This window comes from Trachinotus anak, unplaced genomic scaffold (assembly GCF_046630095.1).
Source record: "Trachinotus anak isolate AG129_WGS33_773 ecotype Australia unplaced genomic scaffold, CSIRO_AGI_Tana_v1 ptg000009l, whole genome shotgun sequence".
In the NCBI taxonomy this organism is placed as follows: domain Eukaryota; kingdom Metazoa; phylum Chordata; class Actinopteri; order Carangiformes; family Carangidae; genus Trachinotus; species Trachinotus anak.
Genome location: NW_027273860.1, coordinates 12,246,856 through 12,268,308, shown reverse-complemented (window position 1 = coordinate 12,268,308; position 21,453 = coordinate 12,246,856). Strand labels below are relative to the sequence as shown.

General features: G+C 40.2%; 1 protein-coding gene across 3 annotated transcripts in view; it reads left to right on the top strand.

The window, feature by feature from the left end:
• The window catches only part of myripb (myosin VIIA and Rab interacting protein b), a 106,899-nt gene that overhangs the window by 27,414 nt on the left and 58,032 nt on the right, over positions 1-21,453 (top strand). The gene's annotated exons all lie outside the window — the stretch shown is intronic.

Here is a 21,453-nt window from a genome sequence, read left to right as displayed (position 1 = left end):
TGGTTAGTCACAGTGCTCTAATTGGTTTGTTTTTTGTCACAGGAGCAGCTGTTTTTAGTGTGGCCACGAACACAACTCCAAATGAATGCCAGTGTTGTTCTGTGTCTCCTAGTTGTGGAAATTCTGTTTTGATAACAACAACTTTACAAGATGATAAATGTAAAAAAAATAAATGTAGAAGTAAACCTTTAAATTTGAATGTGAAGCAAATATTGTCTTTCTTTGTTGTGTGTTTAAGCCATTTAAAAGTTGATATCAGTGGTGTTGGAGATGCCCTGTGACAAGCCTTCAGTCTATATCTCAGTTCTTAAAAAAGGTATTTCCTCTTCAACCTGACTTCTGGATCATCTTTTAGGATTTCAAAGATTAGAATCACAAAGGCTTGAGCGTTTTAGTGAGGAGTCACAACAGCAGCAGTTTCACAGAAGCATAGGTTTTAAGGTTTTGTACAAATACTAGTTTTGGATGAGCTGAAGGTATCAGAAATTTTTTCTACTGGAGATTCTTTTACAAGAAAGAGCCCAGCAGAAGGAAAGGTTGTATGTTTCTTTAATTGCTGTTTTTTTTTTTTTTGTCGTCACTTAGTGGGTTTCAGACATGGATTGTGCCTTGCAGACCGGTTTATGCAATTCGTCATCGAAATACTGCTTACAGCAGTGACACTTATTCACCACTTGTATTTTTGGTTGATGATCTTTTACTTCTAGTTTGTTTTTAGACCTCTGAAACACTCATGCAGAAACATCTCCATATTTGTAGAACTGCTTTTTAAAATAGTGCATACTATACAGCCAATACTTAAAAGTCAAAATAATATATATAAATACAAGACATGAATCATTAACAAACAATATTACATGATGGCAGATAAATCGGATCAAATCTCTAAAAAGGAAATTATGTAAAATCTGTGAAAATGTTTTTTTTATTTGTATTTCAAGTATGATTTTCCTGTGGCAGAGCCTTGGGGTCTGTTCAGCAGAGGCCTAGACATTATTTAATAAATTATGAATCATGGTCTTGTTTCTGGTTAGTCTCTACATGACATGAGGACTGAAGTTGTAATTTTATCGTGCCAGTTCCCAAGGTAACACCAAGCAAAGTTATATTCTCCACTTGAAGGAAATCTTGCTGTAGAGGCTCAGATAGCTGGGCTGCACTGTAATTTATGGTCCCACTTTGTATTAGCAACTCCACCTGATGTTGTAACAGCAATAATTATCCCACCCCCCAGTTCAAGGTGGATGTATTTATGAAGTCATTTTAATAAGAAATGTGGTTTACAGAACATTCAAGTGATTTACTGAACAGTCAAGGGCATAACGCACAAAAATGAGAAAACAAATTTTGTGCAGTTGGAGACATGATGCTGCAGCATTGGCTATTAAATACTGAATGGTGTTTATATGAAGGATGAGGATTTGCCTTGTGCTTGTGCAAAACATCAAAGGACATAATGTGATGTATACAGATAAAATGCACAATAAAGTTGTCCATGCACTCTAATAGACTCACAACACACGAACATTTGTCCACTCCCTCTGCCCTTTCTCTTCACCTCTCTCCTCCCTTATCTCTCTTTGCACCTGTTGGAGTCCGAGTTGTCCTCCGCAATCATTTCCCTAAATTACGGTCATATTTTATGATCTCACTTTGGGCTAACTGCTGATACTTTATTGTTTTGTACTTGCTGGTAGCTGCAGTGGCACAAATTGTGTTTACCACAAGATCCTCTGGGCCTCACATATCCTGCCATACATTCATAGTGACTTACATTATGATAGCTATGTTATAACCTTTATTGCAGCCTGGGGATATTGTAAGCTGCAGTACAATATAATGTTATAGCTTTATTGATACTTTGTCACAATGTCAAGGATGTGTGATATGTTCCTAGCAAACTTCTGTATAAATATTTCATATTCAGTTCTTTTGAATGTGCATTGAATGTTCTGCATGGTAAATATGAAGCTATGCCATTGTGTGCAGCAGGCTATCTTAGCTGAGCATAAAGACTGGTGATGGGGAGAAAGCTAGCCTGGCTTGGTCCAAAGGTAACAACGCCAGTTTACCATCACATTTAAAGTTATATCTTGTTTGTTTAAAGAGGCTCTCCAGTGGTTTTACATGGGAAATTTTATTTAATAGTCATGGGGACTGCTACACTACTCTGATAATAACACTGAATTGCCATTTCTGTTGAAAGCAGTTTCATAATGTCTTTTATAGCTGTTGAGAAGCTTTGTCAGCTCTGGGAAACTTTCTCAACAATGGTTTGAAAATTACACACATGCTGCTTGAATGATGTGCATTTAACAGGCAGTGAGAATCTAATGAAAAACATTATTATATTGGATTTTGGCTCATGTAGGACTCTGTGCTTTTGGAGCTTGAGCCATACTATTGTCTAAGTCAGGATGTATCAGCCTCTTCTGCCTCTGGGGGTAGCTTCATATTTAGCAGACATCAGTGGCATTGATCTTCTCATCTAACACTCATCAAGAAAGTCAATAAATACATTTCCCAGAATGCCAAAATGCTTAATTTTTTCCCCAGTTGATCCAATGAAGACAACTGTTTGCACTTTAGCAATGGTCCTTGCTGGTTTGGTAAGAAGACAGCATAAATTTGGACCTCACAGTTTGGTGTAGAGGTGTGAGGGGTGTGAGAGCTCAGAGGTGACAGTAGAGAGGGTGACGGGGGCTATTAGGCCTGAAGCTCCGTGTGAATCGAACTGTGTGGGACACAAGTGTAGCTACAGCAGCAGCAGGATGCAGCAGTGATTCATAGAGTAATAACAGCCCACCACTATGCGGAGTTTCAGGCCTACAGAGCATTTGTGTGTAGGACTGTGTGTGTGTGTGTGTGTGTGTGTGTGTGTGTGTGTGTGTGTGGAAAAATCCATGAGACAGAGTGAAAATAATATCGAGGGAGGAATACAGAGACGCCAGATTGGACATTAGGGGAAAATCCTAAATACATCAGTTCAAGACCAGAGCAGGGAGAAAATCCAAGTCAGTGTATGTGTGTTTGTGCTTGTGTTTGTGTGTGTGTTTAGGAGCATCATCCTTAATTACCCACACTTCATCTCCAACTCTTACCTATGCCACCTTGTCAGTCATTTCCTGTTGCCATAACGACAGTGGCACCTGCTAATGAGATTGGCTTTGTTTCTATGTGTCATGAGATTTCGGATTAAGATTCATCAGCATGGCTGTCACGTATCAACGCATAACGCATTTTTCCCTTTATTGCATTACCAGTCCCAATGAAGACTCCCTGACCTGCGTCACATCCACTGCATTTATAACCACGATTATCTCAAACAATGTACATACTGTCCTCCAGATACTAGACAGAGAATTTTGCAGAGGTCTCACATAGAAATTACTTGTTGATTTTGCTTGTCAGCCTGAAATTATACTTGACATGCTCATACCCAGCAAGGTATCATTACACAGCAGCTAAGCCTATCTTAATATAGGGATTAATGTCGAGATAAGGATTTGTTCAGCATTAAGCCGCAGTGCATGGATGCTCATCTCTGCATGTTATCCCAATGACGTGTGCACATGTCTAATGATACACAGACAGATGCACACAGATGCACATATGCAGTTTTGTTTATGACAAAGGCTGTGTGTTGGGGGAGGGGATATGTTAAAGCATTAAAACATTACTCCCCTTGTAGAAATCCAGCTGTGAATCCTCAAATATGGGCTAAGTGATACAATACAGCTTGGAATCAAAATTGTTGGGCTATTTCTCAGTACTGACTGGTAGCAAGCAGCATGCATCCAGCTATGACTCATCCATGTGTGTTGTACACCTCCTGTACACACACAAACACACACAAACACAGACAAACGCACTCTTTCCAAATGATAATCCATTTTTCTTCTCTGCTCTCTGCCCACTTTCATCTGGAAATCCCTGTATGTTTGCTCCAATCCACTGTTCTCCCCCCTCTGTTTCCCCTCTCTGTCGTTCACTCGCTCTCCCCTCTCCTGTTTCTCTGTCTACTTTCTTTTATCTCACCCGGTCCTGCTGTCTCTCACTGTCTCTCAATGTCTCCTGATGATTGTCCCCTGTCATCCGTGTCTGTCATCCTCTGTCTGTTGCAGTGTGTCTGTGGCTCGAGGCAGCAGTGTTGTCCTCTCATCACCTGTCATCACACTGATACTTTAAGGACACTGGAAAACCCAGTGCACCCCATACAGTATGTTCAGACCAGTGCAACAATATAGGTGATCAGTCAGATGGTCATATTGCATAATTACATTCACAGAAATCTGTTTGTTTTCTCTCTTGCAGAAAAATAGATGATACCTACTATTTTCTTGTCGCTCTGTGAAGTATAAAGTAAGAGCCAGGGCACAATTAGCCTATCTTAGCTTAGCATAAAGACTGGAGGCAGGGGGAAACAACTCTGTCCAAAGTTGCCCACCTCATTGATTAACATATTAAAATATATTTTTTCCTTGGACAGATCCAAGCTAGCTGTCTCTTCATGCTTCCAGTTGTTATGCTATGTTAAGCTAAGCTAATTGCCTCTTGGTTCCAGGTCTGAACTTTACAGAAAGACATGAGAGGGGCATCAAACTTCTTGTTCTTTCATATTGTAATCATATAATCATGTATATCATATAACTTTTATTTTTAAATATAATTTTTTATAATGTCTTTCCAAAAATCCTGATCTATCACGATTTTATTAGTAGGATATTAGATTTATTCTGTATAACTTAGTGTAGTATTGTAAGTATGATGCTACAGCCAGGGTACGATTAGCTTATCCACCACTACAAACAGAGAAACAGCTCTGTCCAGCTTCAAAAATCTCACTAATTTACACCTTTGTTTTAATTCTTTTTTTTTTTTTAACATTGGACAGAGCCAAGCTGGTTGTAGCTTTATACTCAACAAACATACTGAGCTATGTTTTACTAATGTTCAATAACATGTATCATCTGTGTAACACAAAAAAAACCAAAACAAAACAAAAACTGACGTCACAGTGGTTTTGAGCTTCTTCTCAACTCTGGGCTAGAAAGCTAATAATCCTGTTTTTCTAAAATGGAGGTCTCTTCCTTTGACCATGAATTGTTAATGGGATTTCACATTTTAAAGTGAGGGAGCATGTAGGCAAGAAAATGCATTGATTTTTCTTGCTAAGCAGTTGACAAGATTTTAAATGGCTGATAAGAGCTTGAATTATCTGCAGTCATGCTTCAAGAGACGTGTCCATTTTTGAGCCCATTCCTGTCGAGATAAATCAGAGGCAGATCTATACACTGTGTCTGAAACCATTTTGAACTTTCCCTCGGTGGAAGCCTGTAATTCACTTGGTCTGTGTCTATGCCAGCCAGGTTAATCCTCATTAACATCTACAAGACGCTCGAGGGAACAATTTGTCATGTACATGTGTGGTGAATGTGAGAGAACCACACTCTTACACACACTTTCAAACTACTGTAGGGTCTTTTGGTTTTTAATGAAGATTTATTTATCACTTCAAATTAGGAACCACTGATAAGTTCAGGCACAGGTCACATGTCAGATCCATCCTGGTAGTGAGATAAAGCTGCAGCTGCAGCTCCAACGATTTGACTGTTATGTTTGGTGGAAAAGAAACTAAATGTAGAGGCAGGTGGAAAAAAAGTGCCTTGTTTTTCCATTGTAATTCAAAAGTTTTGAAATTTACAATGAGCCCTGACTAATTTTGTCTTTAAAACTGCTACTTTTAAAATTGCATTAGCTGTGCAACCTTTATAGCTATAATTTGTGCTACGACAGAAGGTGGCAGAACTGTCTTCCCATTCCTCCAGGCAATAATTAAGGTACAACACCCCACTGTTTTTTTTTTTTTTTTTTACCGAAGTTACAGTTTTTAATGAAGTTAGACTTACTGAATGCATTTAGTTGACAAATAGACCTATACTGTCTGTTTACAGGGTGTGTTGTCTTCTACAGCTTTTCTTCTCTCAGGCTGGTTCAGAGTGAATGGAAAAAGGCTCCAGTTACTTGTCACTGCGATGTCATCTTCAGACACAACTCAATTATTAGAAGCTGGGATCAATACACACAGTTTGAAATTGCAAACACCTTTTTGTAGGTGTGTTATTTATTTATTTTTTCCTCATTGCCTGCTGTTGCCAGCTGCGACAGTGTGTGGCTGGTATTGTTTTCACCTTGTGAGTCTGGCAAAATGTGGTCCTGGAGACGCCTGCTGTGGCAGGAACTATCACAGAGCCAGCTTTCAGTGCTTTGGCAGGTGTTTATATGTCTGTAGACATATTTCTGTCAGTGGGATACCATCACAACTGTGAAAGATACGGTCATAGGAATGTACACGTGTGTAGTTGAGATCACAATGAGACTGAATTCAAAGATTTATGTTGTCCAGAATAATGTAGTAATTACTAGGCCTACTGAGTATAATCATGGGATGGAACGTCAACATGTAGACAGGCACCACAGTTGGTGTGATCCCATCGCAAGGCAAAAAAAGTTTTTTTATGTAGCTACATTCTGGTGGAGCTTCTCTATCTTTACTTCCCATGCCATTTATGTGCTTAAAGTTGAATTAAGTTAATTTGACTACTACGGGGGCAAAATGACCCAAAAACTGCAATATTATTTGTTAATTATGCTTTTTAGGTTGCTTTCACACAAGATTTGAATTCATGATGATATAAACATGTTAATTAGCTAATACAGGGTTAATTTTTTTATTATGTCATTTCTGCCTCCCCTCAGTTATTTGTTATACTTAAAAGCAAGAGATTTAACCCTGCAATCTAAGCAGCTTGTAGCTCTTTGATGTTGTTTTTTGCCCTTCATTGACATGCCCCTGTTGTTTTAGCTGTGACTTATACAACAATTTAGAAAGGCTGTTTACGTTACAGTTTGCAATCAGTTGGTGGTATTTTGCCCTTTTCGAAGGCAGCCCCAGTCCTTGGCAGTGGGAGACGGCTAACAGGAATCAGATGGGGAGATAAATGGCTGCCATCGAGCCTGTCTGTTCATTTGAGAGTTGGGGTTGTGAAGGTTGTCACTCGCTGATGGTGAAGTAAACACACAGCGTGCCCTTGCATGCAGACTAGAGTAGACTGCCTGCCAAGTCTCTGATCTGCCAGTGTTGGATCTCAACTGAGTGTTCAAGAGATGTACCATATCAGAGTGAATGAAGTGCATGCATGAGAGAGAAATTACATTATTATTATTCTGTAAGAACTGCAACCGAGAATATTGCTATTAGTTATTGTAATAACTGTCAACATACCTGAAACATAATGCTATAAATGATTAAAATGGTAATAAAACCTAAAATAGTTAGGTAGGGTAATGAAATCCCATTACTAAATTAACCAGGAATTGTTGCTTTAACAATGTAACTTTCAGTGTCATTATAAAAGTCCTTTTGAGGGAATATAATTATACCAATAAAATACATTACACATATAGAGTAAACATCCTGGCATTAGTCAGCAATTTATTGCATTATGGCATTCTCAACTGATGTATAAGAACATTTTATGCCATTTGGCAGCTGTACATTATTCAACTGGCTAACACCCACTATAGCATTGGCTGCTGTTCCCTGTTTTTTTGTATGGAGAGAATGTGTGTGTAGCCTGTTCCCACATCTCTCATATCTCATAACCACCACATGGAAAAACACAGACAGTGGCACCTGTATGCAAGGAGCTGTCTGTCTGCTCTTTAAGCCATAAGCTACACTGTCACCTATGAGTCAATGTCAGGCTACTGATGAAGGGGAATGAATGGAGTGTCAGGGCTGTGTCAGTCTTTGTCATCGCTGTCACTGAGGTTTGTTACTTCATTAAATTGAGTTATTGAATGGATGACTGGCCAGGGACAGCCTAGCTCCAGGGCTTCAGTCAAGATCACCTCAAGTCCAAGACTGACCCCAGTCAAGGCTGAGTCTAAATAGACTCAAGACCTAAAAGGCCGAAACCTTTTATGTGTGAACATATTAACACATAACGTTGTGGGTGTATTTTATTTGATTTATCCTGAAGCACAACTTCCAGCACTACCGGTTTGACTGTACTGTCTAATAAAGAGGATGAAAAAGTACATTTATGCTGAATAAAAGAGTTAAGCAGAAGAGAGCGATGTTATTCCCATTTTGATTATAACACTATTACAAACAAATGTAAAATAGATGGATTTAAAATGTATAAAACAGATACAATACAGCACATCTCATTTCAGCTTGATTACAAGTTCTGCCTTCTCTGCCTACCCTGACTGCACATCACTGATGACTCGCGCTATAAGCTGACAGGCGTTTATGCTTTTATGCAATGAGGCAGTTTTCCTCTGTAGCTGAACGCCATGAGAAATGGCTGTGTGACTGCCTGGACCATCCTGTAATGGATGAGCATATTTTTGCCTCCAGCTAAATGCAATATCATTGTTATTCTATGTGGCTTGTCGCTGCAGAGTGCGTGGAAAGTGTCCAAGCTATGTGATGTGCATGCTAGGATGCGTGAGTCTGTGTGTGTGTGTGTGTCTGTGTGTGTGTTTGTGTCTCTATCAGAGTATCAGTGTGCATGTCTTTGCTGCAAGTCCTCTCTGAGGGGAATGCAGTAAGTTAAAATGCAGTAACCACTGGAGCAAAGCACTTGTAAGTCTCCTTTCATGTAGCAGTAATGTCCCGGGTAGTACCGGTCATTCAACCTCAGCCTCAGCCACACCTGTCCAGCTGTGATAAATCTGTTTCCCACTCTCAGTATTTTTCTCTCTCTTTTGTCCTCTAACTCAAGTGCTACAAGAAACCCAAGGTGACCAAAGCAAGGACGTAGTGTGTGAATTTTCTCTCTGTAAAGCTTTTCCAGTTCACACACTCTTTGTCCTGCTCTTTCTCTAACTCCCCAGGGCCCTCTCATGTGACTGTCTGCTGCTAAGTATTTTGTGTGCACGTAGGCATGTGTTTTGGTTTGCTTGAACACTAGTGCCTCCGTGTAAATTGTTGTGTAACTGCAAGATTACATGTGGGCTTCTGTCTGCACACTTCCATCTAAGATGAAAAAAAGAACCTTTTTATCGGTAAGAGTGCCTCAGGAAATAATAACCGCTCTGGAAATGAATGTCTATGGCTTGAAAGGACAAGACCACAGTGTGGTCTGGACTCCCTGTAGTGTAAGCTGTCCAGATATCATAAATAGAGTATTATGTGTGTGTGTGTGTTTGTGTGTGTGAATCTGTGTGTGTGTGTGTTTGTGTGTGTTGAGGCTGAGGTCATTGTATTTATGAGTGGTTCTTTTGGGTTATCTAAGGACGCTTGAAGATGAGAGAGTTCACTGCAGCTCACAGCATCCATTATAAGAACGCTTTGTTACAAGGTTAAGGCCAGTTCACTTGGATTCAAAAAGACCATGTGATGAGAAAAAATGAATGTTTGAATCCGAACTTTATCAAATAATGCTTGTAAACTAGTTCAGACTCTCATAAAACTCTGTGTTACAATCCGATTTATTTGTATTCTAATTCAAATTCAGTCTGCCAGTGTAACAAAGATTTTCAGCTCCTGTCAGTCCTCTTTATGTTAGATGTGTACTGTAGCTTTTAAAAAGCTGATATTTTGGAAGTATGAGCTTCCTTATCTGTGTGTGTGCACGGTGTGCTCTGGGTGCAGGTTTGACTGAGCCACTGAAATAGATACAGGTTTGTGGGGTTTTTTTTTTGTTTTTTTCCAAGGTGGATGGATAGAAAAGGTGAATAAAGGTCTATCCATATTGCTTTTCGCTTCCTTGTGCATTGCAGGTGTGAATGGGCTGGCCTGAAGTTCATAAAGCCTGACATGCATAGGACGAGTTGGAGTCTGTTGTGTTGACTCTATTGATTTGCCACCCGCACTGTATTATCATAAAGCCAATATGCATGTCTGTTAGCTGTGGGAAGTGCATTAGGCTTGTTCTTAGGTTTGTTGTCTACACTGATTCGTTAGCAAACAGGGCTTCATGGACAGTCAATGGCTTTCATTTCAGCACTTTCTTTGTACCTTTTTATTTGTTAGGTTTTTCCTTTTTTCTCTCTTAAATCTCTCTCACAGTATTTTTTTTTTTATTGTGACTTCTTTATAAAGCACTCATTTGCAAGTATAGCATTGCTGGATTTACCTCCCCTATTTTTTGTATTGAAGCACTCATGCAAAATGCACTTAGCACTGATAAACTGTGCTGCCTTCCTTGCTCTCTGTCATTATCGGCTGCTCTGGTGGTTAAATCAAAAGTGCTGTGCAGTTACAAATACCCTGCATTCCAACGCTGCAATCAATAGCCTGTCTTCTACATTCAATACCGTATTCTGCCTTCTCTTTCCCCAAATCACCTCTGACAAAAGCTGTTCTCCTAGGACCTGAAAATGAACCACAGGGGTGGGTGTCGCACAACCATCCCTCACATTGTAGCTGTGTGTGTTTGATTCTATCTCTGTGTCAGTGTATGTGGAGTCGACATGTCGTCCTCCTGCTGTTGCCAGAGTGCGAGGCCATGTGTAACAGATTGATTTGATGTGTGTGTGCGTCTGTGAAAGACAGTGAGAGTTGGTCTATGTACTCTGTGTGTGTGTGTGTGTGTGTGTGTGTGTGTGTGTGTGTGTGTGTGTGTGTGTGTGTGTGTGTGTGTGCGCGTGCATCAGTGTGGGTATGTGGTTTAATGTGACAAGTGTCAAATCTGTCACAGATGCACATATAGTCTATGCTTTGGCTCATTCATACACACACACACACACACACACATACAAACTAAGCTACAGCAGGTGGGTTGTGGCTGCCACTCAGGCTACCTCAGAGTCTAATAGGGATCTGGAGTCCTGGTCAGTATGAGAGCCCGGGGCCCCCATTATGTCAGAGCTGCAGCCAAACCCCACTTCCCATGTAATTGAATTGGCATCTCCCAAAAATAACTCCCTGCTCTCGTCTACTTAGTTCGTCCCTAATTATTCCTCTCTGTCTGTCTTTTCCTTGTTCATTCCTCTTTATTTTCCCTGCATGCAGCTCTGCTCTCATCACAGGGGAATTCAACATTGCTCTTCTGTAGCTCTGTGTCTTTGTTACCACAGAAATAGCCACTTGTTCCCTGGCGGCTATCCCAGGCCTCCTTAATATACAGCAGGACATCCTCTTACACCCAGCAGTCAGAGACCACTGCTAAAACAGCACCACACAGAATATTGTGTAGCACTGTTGCAGCTGATATTATCACTGTATGGCGAGATAAATGATCACAAGCTGCTGTTGTGGTTGAGATTTTACGAAGATTTTAAGAAACATATTTTTTAATTTTCAAAAGCACATGGATGTAAATATGAAATTTAAGCTGTTATGTAAACTGTTCAGAAGTAGATTCTTTGAAGCTACCTTTAAAGTGGCTGCATTTTAGGGAACACATAAAAGAACATGGGAATGGGATCCACAGAGTGACAGGTAGTACTAGTGCTGCCTCACTCTATATGAAACATACTGTAGCATATTTGCAGCATGTTGTAGGCTGTCATTGTTCCCTTGCGTAACAACAGATTGACTCTGCCATTCACTACAAACAGTTCATTGCCCCCTGATGGAGGCACTGAGGTTGGATGTGTGATCAGTAGCTGCTGCCCCCCACCCCCCACCCCCCTGTCTCTCTTTTTCCTTCCTCACTTGGCATCTGTTGGTGTGGTTGACAGTTAAGCTGCATTCTTGGCACATTGGGTTCAATTTTCCTGTGTGTATAAAGATTATTCGGCTGAGGAAAGAACAGCCTGCTCCTGCTACCGTGGCATGTACAGGCTACAGCTGCTAATCTGAGATACAGCTGGAGACATGGGATGAAGGGATGAATGAGGAGAGAAGTGGCATGGTGGAGCTTCAATGGATTGTTTGATGAGGGGAGTGAGAGGGACAGAGGCCTGGATGAAAGGGGGTAACAGCATGTATTTAATACATAAAATAATATACCTGCGCTTAGTAAATACTCCTTAAGGAACCTGTATTTGCTTTTGGACCTTAGCTTGTCTTTGTCAGATGTACATGTTTATGCATCTGGCTTCTTTGAAAGTCTCTTAACATAAATTCAGTAATTGCAGTCCTGTTTAATCTGTTCTCTCTCTTTACACATAGGAAATGTTGTGCATTGCTACTTTTTAAATTTTCTGGAAAATGCCTGTTCCATTGCAGACAGAGGAAGGTCAAATTAAATAGGTATGGCTTTCTTTCAATTTAATATGTCAATAATGAGTCATTGAAGGGTAGAAACTATGATACCAGAATGCAAACTTGAATTCCCTCACTTCTAAATTATCTCAGCACCTTGCTGAGTTTGCAGTAAACTGCCCATGCTTGTTATTTTCTCCCGCTCTTTATCTCTCCCTCATTCTCTCACGTAGTTGCCATGCAGGCAGGCCGTTCTGATTGGAAACGTTATCAGTGGAACACACATTTGACTTGGATTGTTTCCCGAAGTGAGGGCTCATTATTGGCCTGTTGGATAATCGTCGACAGCCAAAGTTGGTTCAGAGAGAAGTCTCCCCATTGCGCTGAGGCTTCGTTTTAGCTTGGGGTTCACAGAGAGGAGAGGAGATGAGGAAGAGGGAGGGTGAAGAAGCTCAAGACTCTCTATGTACCTATAGCGCTGAGAGGGGAAGTAAGCCGTAGTTGGACACACTTAGGCACACTTATATGCTTATGAGCTTGGACAGATGATATCACAGGTTTAAAAGTAGAGAGGGGTGGATGACAGGGGGAAGAAATTAAAAAAGAGTGAGCGTGACATTATCTTAAACCACTGCTAGCCTGATAATCTGCCTGGAAGCTCTGTGTAATTGATTCTTTTCATGCATCTATCTTTTCATAATTGCTCTGATGTTGTTGCAAAGCTGTGGATAAACTCAGCATTAAAAATGCATTACACCATGTCAATATTAACACTCCCAGTATATGCATATGCTTTAACAACATTATTATTTTATGCACAAACAGGGAGTGGAAAAAAGTGAGCATGGGTGCCCGCTTTTTCAAATAAAATCAGATTATAGTAAAGCTGTCATTTATAGCTTTAAATGCCGCGGAAATCTTCGGATGCCTCACCTGTGTGAGAAGACTTTCAGGAAGGCCTCCCACAGGAGTTAATTAGTTTAATACAGTGTTGAATGACATAGATGACTGCACGTACTGTATATCATGTTAATTAAGTGAACTGAATTGATTTGAAAATTTAATAATCATCCCCTGATGAAGCCTTGTGCATACCTCGTCGTCTTTCTCTATGTTTTATGTTGGCGTGCATCATAGTATTGAGATGGACTGCGCCTCAGTGTCCCTACAGGGAGAGCACTATCAATCATGGAGTAGTCTATGCACGCATGTGTCTTTAACATGTGTGCATGTCTGCGTTCATCCATTCATGCTTACATGCCTGCATACATCTTTTTTCTTTTTTCTTTTTTTTTCCCAGTGTTTACTAACATGCCTCTTAGCTCAGCGGGCTGGAAAGCTTGCAGGGGTGATGTATGTGATGTATATGAAGAGATGGAGCAGGTCTTTATGTGTGCTCGGTGATGCTGCAAGAATGAGTCCCTGTGGAAAAACTTAACAAGGGGTGCAGTAAGAGGGGTGGGTGCTCCCATTCTGAGGTTCTCCAGGAGGAACCCCCGCCCCAGGCATTAGTTGTATGTCACAGTTCTCGTACACACATTTAGTGTACAGTAAGTCTGTGCATGGAGAATGTGCTTCAGTTGGAGGGAACAAAAGACGCACTGCACTTGTATGTGCACACAGTTGTTTGGGATTCCAGACATATAGAGAAGAAAGACAAGGAATATACTGCATATAATATACTGCACACACACACACACACACACACACACACACAGTAGGACTAGCATCAGCAGTAGGCTGTCACACTCAAGGAGAGAGCTGTTCTGACATTTAGAGTAATGGCATACTTCTGGGATTTTTATTCCTGCTGTGACAGTATGTGAGATCTGAGTCTGTGCCTCTCTCTCTCTCTCTCTCTCTCTCTCTCTCTCTCTCTCTCTCTCTCTCTCTCTCTCTCTCTCTCTCTCTCTCTCTCTCTCTCTCTCTCTCTCTCTCTCTCTCTCTCTCTCTCTGTGTGTGTGTGTGTATGTGCGTGGGTTTAAGAGCTATCTTAGTTCATTTTAAGCGAGAGAGAAAGCGAGAGGAAGGGAGAGCAACACCAGCAGCAGCCTCACGTCACCCTCCACTGTGGTCACCTTGGGCTTCTTGTACACAAGCTGCAGAATGATAGGCAGGTGGTCTAAAAGAAAGAGAAGACATATTGTGCATAAAAAGCAAACACTGTGCCTGTTATTAAGAGTGCACTAAAGATGAGAGAGAAGCGGCAGAACAGAGAGAAAAGAGAGCCAGACTGTGTTTTCTTTTTATTCATGCAGTGGATGAATAAACCACACCAAGGCCACCACAGAAAAATGAACATGATTAAAAATGTATGCTGTATAAATTAGCCACATTCCTTTACGAAATACAAAGAAGTTTGAGCTCTATGTTTAAAACTTGTTTTTTTCCCCTGTGAAATATAGGAATAAAAATGATTTATGACCCAAAAGTAGATTCAGAAGAGTAAAGGGTTACAGCCACTTTTTAGCCACACTAGATGTATAGCTCTAGTGATGGCAATGTTGCTTTCTCTGTCTGTGGACCACTTTGGTACAGACTAAAATATCTCAACAACTGTTTGATGGATTGCCATGAAATGATGTACAGATTTACACAATCCCTAGAAAATGAATACTTCTGACTTTAGTGACCTTCTGACTTTTTGACTTTTCCATTAGTGCTGACAGCAGGTCAACACTTGTGTCTCAGCAACTATTTGATCAATGACATTGACATTGACATGACATGACATTTGGCGCACACATTCATCCCTCTCAGGATGAACTGTTATCATTTTGTTGATCTAGCGCCATCATCAGGTTAAATTTTTATTTGTCCAACACTTGGGTTTATGACTAAATATAAGCCAGACTCATGACATTTCCAACAGCCTCAGTTGGATTTGAGCTTTGCGCTAATTAGCAAATGTTAATGTTCTAATACACTGAAGATATAAAAGTATAATGACCTCAGACTAACTGTAATGAATATATTGATTTGCTGAAGGGAAACTTTGGCTCTTTATAGCCTACTGCCTTTGAGGTTTCATGAAGTTAATTTAGTCTTTCCAGAGATGAGTCCTTCTTTTTGTTGATGAATATATTTTTGTATGCTTTATGTATGCCCTTAATAATAAACTGTTATGACAGTGCTCTTTTGGTCAGGCAATTTTTCATCTCATGGGTACATATTTTCATTTAAAAAAGTCACAATAAAAATTCAATCATTGTTGCTACAATAAAAATAGGAGTCCACTGTTTTGAGTGAGTAACCTGCAGCACATAATGGAGTAGTCCTCCAGATGTCAACCACAAGGGTTTGGAGGAAGATGACATGCTGCAGTGATGTATCTCTCTCCATCATTTGAAGTCACTCAGCCGCTCGATTTTTTTTGAGATGGCTCTGGTCAGAGAAAATTACCTTATTGGCCGAATCTCAGCTCAAACCTCTCCTTGCTGTCAGAGTTATATTTAGACAGATTTTCTAGAGATGGCCAGAACTGCCATTTATCAAACCTCTCCTGGATGAGAGTGTTGATGAACTGTTATAGTCAAAAAAGTTGTACTGTGAAGTGCAAAAGGGATTTTAGGACAGATAATCTTTGGAGGTCTGGACTGATTTTATTGGTTACTTTACCTCCCTGAGCCTGTTATTCACGTGTTCCAGAGCTCATAAGTGGACTAATCATTAACCACTTAAATTATTTTAAAGTGGATATCCTTGCAGATGAGAGGAATCTCTGCCATTTACCTCATTCATCTAAGCTCACCAGCCTCCCTACATCATTCAACAGCTTCCCAGTAGCCGAACGTCAGAAAGCCTCTACCTTGAAAGTTATGACCCACGTGTCGTTCTGCCACTGCATTGCAGAGGAGAAAGAGAGTTGAGATTGTCTACAGGGGTTCTCTCTGTTCTCTTTTGGATCTGGCTTTCAGGATGGATGAACTGTGTAACTCGGCTTCACCCAGTCGGGGTCCAAATGCAAATTTTGCGCTTCAACTGAGCCAAAATGTGCTCCATTCTTATAGCTTTTTTCAAAATTCCTCCAGCTCTAATGCACACAGGATCTATAAAAATAGAAATGCATGCATACACACATGACACACATTTACAGACGCATACACACCAACAGTGTGTGTTAATGTGTCACTTCAGGTCAAATAACAGCAGGAAAGGATTCCTACGTACAGACTTTAGCTAAGTACGCACACATTCTCACACACACACACACACACACACACACACACACACACACACACACACAGGTCTACAGAGAAACAGGAAATCCACATCTTTACACCTGAAATTGCCCATTTTCAATTAAAAGCACCTTAAGCGCTCGGAAAGCCCCCAATCAATTCACAATTACCAAGCGCATTTAGCTACTGTACACTTGAAAACACACATCGAACCACATAAATAAATACACACATGAACACGCTCACGCTCACTACGCACACAATCACACTCCTGTCACCCAGGTGTGCTCTCACATCCCTTGGCCCTGGGGCTGTGTGATTTACTGGTGTAATGGTGAACAGTAGATGCGGGTGTTGTGGGTTTCCACTGCAGCAGGCGGATCAAAGCGCTGTTCAAAGACTCCTGGGTATATTGTATGCTCATTCTCTCCAGGATCCTCTCCTCAGCTGTGCTGAGACTGGGTTAACATCACGACAACACGGCCCTCTCTGTCTTTACTATTGTACGCTGTCTCTTCTCAGTGTCTTCTATTCACCTTAACTGTAGTGTATGGCACTACATTCAGCAGCAAAGTCATACTATATATGGCAAAAAGACATTCCCTGCACATCAAACAGGGTATTGTACAGCAAATCGAGTGTTTGTGTGTTAAGACCTCTTGTCTATATATGTATATCTCCACCATGCTGAAAAATCAATGTGCAGTGAAAATCAATGTTAATAACACCCAGTGTGATACTCAAACAAGGTTTGATTTATGCCATTTCAGATTTTAATTGCCCCTTAGTATTTGCTCAGTAATTAATTCCCATTCCTTATGCATGGAAATGGAGGGCACTGCTCTCTAGGGTTATTTTGTGCATCACAAAACCTAAAGGTATGCAGCAACCTGCCTTTAGGAATGAAGATTTGATTTCAATGTGATGTTTATAAATTCAGCAAGCTGCATTGCCAATTATTTTTTTCACATGGCCATAAGAAGACTACTGATTTCTGATCTGACAGCCATGTAAACTCAGTGATGGCTATCATCATTCTATCTCTTTTTCAGTGATACTTCCAGCACTTTCAGCAGAGTACGGGCTGGCCCTGCTCTGTAGGAAATGTGCCCTGAGATAACTTCTGCTATGATTTCAGGTTCTTCATGTTGTTTCTATTTGAATAATGAAATGAATATTCATTATTCAAATCGGTCACAGGTACATTGCATTGTGTGAGGAAACTATACAGTTATAATCCACCTCTTCTACAGCATAAAACAAGTATGTAGATAGCCACAAGAGTGACTGAATTGGTCACTATAAATACCTAAATGGATCCCATAAAATGACTAATTATAAACACAATGGTGTTTACTTTGCACAAAACCTGATTTATCACACTGCATTTCAGTTTTGTGAGGGTTAGAAGTGCATCAGTTCTGAAAGCTATAATTCTTAAGCAGTGCACTGAACAGGAGAACAGCTACCGAGAGCGTGATGCATCATTTTAAAAAACTGCAATTGTTTTAGTTTTCTAGCCAGGCGGCAGCTGGACCTCAAAATACCATTATCTTGATTACAAATCTGGCCGTAACATAATTCAACCTCACCCATAAACGTAAGCCTTAGCCTGCCTGTGTGTCAGCTGAAAGAGAGAAATGGACAGTAAGTAGAAGGAGAAATGAGAGGACTCTGAAAAATAACTATGTTAATAGATGGCCAGCAGACGGAGTGAGAGCAAGTGCGAAGGAGAAGCAGGGCAGAATTGATGGAAAATGAGAGATGAGAGAGAACCGAGTTAATAGATCTTCAGCACAAACAATATTTGCCAGGAGAGACAGGCTGTCAGAAATACACTGCATGTCATTAAATCCAGATATCATGCTGCTGCCCTGATTTTAAATTACAAGATTAATTGGTATTCAGCTGTGTGAGCTCTGCTCCCCTCTCAAATCACTGTACCCTCAACACATATGCTGCAGTGACTCATTTGCATAATCAATAGTATTTAATTTAAGAGTTTGCTTTCTTGTGAACTTTCAGCATGCACAGAACTTTATGTGGTTCCTAATTTATCCAGAGCTACTGCAATAGATCATGCTGACACCCATGCAGGACCTGAGTAATTAATGGTCTAATAAACATGTTAAATACCATGAGGTGGCATACTGGAGTTCCTTACCCAATAAACAGGCTGTACCTGGAAATGATCTGCATATGCTTGTCTGATGTCTGAATCTTTTCTCATGTGTTAAAATGCCTTTGTTTGGAGTCAACATCACACCGTAGACCCACAGCAGAGCAAACTGGCTTAGATCTGAGGTTGAAGGAAAGTTTAGTCCCAATTTCTCATCGTCTTCACTACCCCTCTTTGTAGTGAAGACTGCAGACATTAATGGAGTCTCAGTAGGTGAATCTAAACAGTATTGAAATAGAAATGTTATTTTCCCTGTACTTGTACCTTTTTCATTAGTGCAGTGCTCCTCACAAGAGCAGAGATATTGATTTGGTGTTGAACTGGTCAAATGTAGCTTGAGGAAAAGGTGACTATAGCTGATTGATATATTAGTCAATCAACAGATTGACTATGCAAGTATTTTGCTATTAAATTAATTGTGTCAGTTATTTATTAAGCAAAAATGCAAAACATTCTCCATTTACAGTTTTTTTCCAGTGCAAGGATTTGCTGGTTTTCTATTATATGTCATTGTAAATTCAATATCTTTAAGGATTGGGTTGTTGGTCAGACATAATGAACCATTTGAATCCATTACCTTGGGTACTGGAAAATCATAAAGGGCATTTTTCACTATTTCTTGATGTTATTGACAAAACTATTAATTGATCCATCCATGATGTAAGTAATTATTAGTTGCAGCTCTTAGGTTGACCATTACCAAACTATTGTAACAGAATTCAAATGTATGTCTTGAACAGGCTTTATATAATTGAATGACTGACCTTGACTAACATTTTGTAGTTTTGCCTTGAAGATGAAAGTGTGACTGTTAATCAGTTCAACGTCATTAAATTATATATGAACCACTTGACAGCTGAAGTGGCCATAGGCGAACAACAGACTTAGCTGGGGTGTATCAATGACTGACTGAGAGTCCGCTGCTGTTTTACATGTAGAGTTAAACATAAGTAGGAGTAACTCTCAGACTGAAATACAGTATATAATGCTACAGTACATGACCACAGATGTATGTGAAAAGGAACAAAACAATGCACTCCACAAATTCCATTTAATACCTGTTCTTGAAACCTCTGATCATATCATGGTCTTCATCAGCAGATGGAGTTTTGGCGAAACTGGGATTCAATGTGAATTCTTGACCTTAGAGTCATCCCCTCCACATTTAATAGCATTTACTCTTAATGCATAGATTTCCCCATAAGTATTTCCAGGAAATGATCTATACTGATGTTAGCTCTGTCTGATTGAGTGGTAAATAGTAAGAATAAGTAGCTTAACTGTAAATGCTTATTAACAATTCACATTTCTGTATCATGAAAAGCCACATTGCTATTAAAGATTGACTCTGTTACAATGACGTGAGCTAACTGTACCTTCCTAGCACCTGGATGACCCACATGTATCCACAGACATGGCTGCTAGATGAGCACAGGTTTTCATGTCTCAATAACACAGATGTGAGTTAATTCAGAGGGACATCAGGCATGAAGAACCACTGTTGTCCTTGGATATAACTGTACATTCACCCACTCATTTAATTAAACGGCCGGAGCTAGCCATCATCTAAGAGGGCTATTCATTAAGCCAATATCTCAAACACTGAGAGAGAAAATGGATCCTGATCCTAATCAGGACTGAAGGAAATGATTTCCAGGCAATGGCTTCTTTGAATTACTGGCACAGAAATGCATGCTGCATATACTGTATTTGTCTTGCTCTGTTTGGCGGTGTATATACTCTACGTTTTGGATCTTCTGTGAACCAGATGCTGCAACTCAGATAAGAAGAGTCTCTTTATATTATGTGCTTCTCTTAAATTATTTTAATTTGGTTTGGGCCACCATTTCCCAGTAGCTCTGACCTTGCATCTGTCTGCAGAATATGAAACCACTTTTGAACCACATTTGAAGTGGGTGTGTGTGTATATCAGTATCTATGCATACGTGAACCACTGCCCTTCAACCCTCACGCCCTCCCTACCCTCCCACTCTCACATGACACTGTATATGAAATGCTTTGTTCATCTTGGTAATATGCTGTGTCTAATGATGCAGATGAAAAGCAATCAGTGAGGCAGCAGAGGATCTGCTTGAGGAGCAACGTTAATAACTTAGGGAAGCGGGAGATTGCATTGCACCCTCTAGCTCCAGACACATGTACACATATTGCACACAGGAAATTCACAATGTGCTGCATTCAGTACTCTGTTTTACTGTACATTTAATTTTCCTCATAAGACTTGATGGTTTTGCTTAAGTGTGAACACCTACGCACATCTTTGGCACATAAGGGGGTGTTTGTGTACATGTTATGTGTGTGTTGCATGCATCACATGTTTGGGTTGGCTTGTTTTCTCAGTATAAAGAATATTTTTTGAGCTGTGCACATGTCTGTTGGCGTATACTATACATGACGTCTGCTCTGCGTGTCTGCAGGATCAGTGAGAGCCCTGCAGGCCATAACCTGGGTGTGTGTGGTGTATAGAGGAGCAGCTTAAATAATTTACTCACCGCGCATTCGAGCTGAACTCACTTTCACACTTTCCCAGCAGCAACAGTTCGATCTCTGCGTCTCTGCCTCCATTCACACCTAATGACAACTGATGGGTGACAGTGTAATGGATAAATGTGTTACTTAAGTGCTCCTCCTCGATGTGTATTATTTTAGATATAATTGACACAAGTGTAATATGCACTGATGATGATAGGTTTATGATATAAATGCAAAGCATTACATAATTTATTGTAGCCTGTGCCTGTGGTGCATTGCCCAGTCAGCACATATCCTACAGAGGAGAAAAACCCATGTAGCTACATAATTTATGTGAACAGTTGAAGTACAGACTACAGACTTTACTGGTTAAAACACTGATAAACAGCCCACATTATGTTGTCTCTTTTTTTTTTTTTTCTTTTTATCAGTCC